Source organism: Egretta garzetta, unplaced genomic scaffold (assembly GCF_000687185.1).
Source record: "Egretta garzetta isolate BGI_Z169 unplaced genomic scaffold, ASM68718v1 scaffold598, whole genome shotgun sequence".
Lineage (NCBI taxonomy): Eukaryota > Metazoa > Chordata > Aves > Pelecaniformes > Ardeidae > Egretta > Egretta garzetta.
Window position 1 is genome coordinate 3,300,980 of NW_009260621.1, and position 956 is coordinate 3,301,935.

Below are 956 nucleotides of genomic sequence, written 5' to 3' on the forward strand. Positions count from 1 at the left end.
CATCCCTTGATTTGCTTGTCCAAGTGCTGACAGTTCTGTGTGATCCCACCCTGAGCCCAGAGCAGCCATTCCCATACACCTCTCGTGGGCACTACTGAGCACCGGGATTTCTCTGCTTGTTCTCAGCAATTGCCTCTGCCCAGCCTGTTACCCTCACCTCTGGGGATGGTGGAAAGCCCATTCTACTTTGAGGGGAAACAAAATAATTTTTCAGCTGGGGCTGAAACACTGCAGCTGCGGATGGCTTTGAGTTATGTTATAGACTCAACGGAACTTTTCCCACGTCGATTCAGTTTGAAAAAATCAATGGTCCTGAATCTGTTATACCCAGGGAAGGGTCAACAGCCAGTGCTGCTGTTTGCATTGCAGTCATTTAGAAACCTGAGGCATGTGGGGGGAAGCTTGCTCTAGTATGTAGGACCACGTAAGCTGAGCAAGACAAGCGCTTTGGGAATCACGGGTCTCTGGTGGAGTGGGGGGATGTGTCTGCCCAGGGAAAGGCTTGTCCCAAGTGGTGCCTCTGGGATGTGTGAAGGCCAGCGTGAGCTCTTCAGCCATGCTGCAGTGGGATGAGCTCTGCAGCTGTCATGCAGCATCCGTGAGTGTTAAAACACAAAGAGATGGAGCCCTACCTGGGGGGCGTAGGGATGAGGGGTGAAACAGGCCAGACTTGCAGTCGGAGCTACACGAGTGGGTCCCTGCAGGTCTGGAAAGCAATGCTGGGGTTTTTTCGGGGGGGGAGGGAGGGGGGCATGTTCACAGCTTTCAGGGCTTCTGTAAGTTCGGGCACAGTAGGGTCTGGTCACAAGGACTGGCCGTTCGTTAAGCAGCAGATGGAGATTGTCCAGCTCCAGCTTACTTGATTTCCATGATGCCCGGGGTTGGTACGAAGACTTTGGATGCGGCGTTCGTCGGCTTGAGGGGCGGTAGCAGCCCGGGCTCCCCCGCCGGGGAGA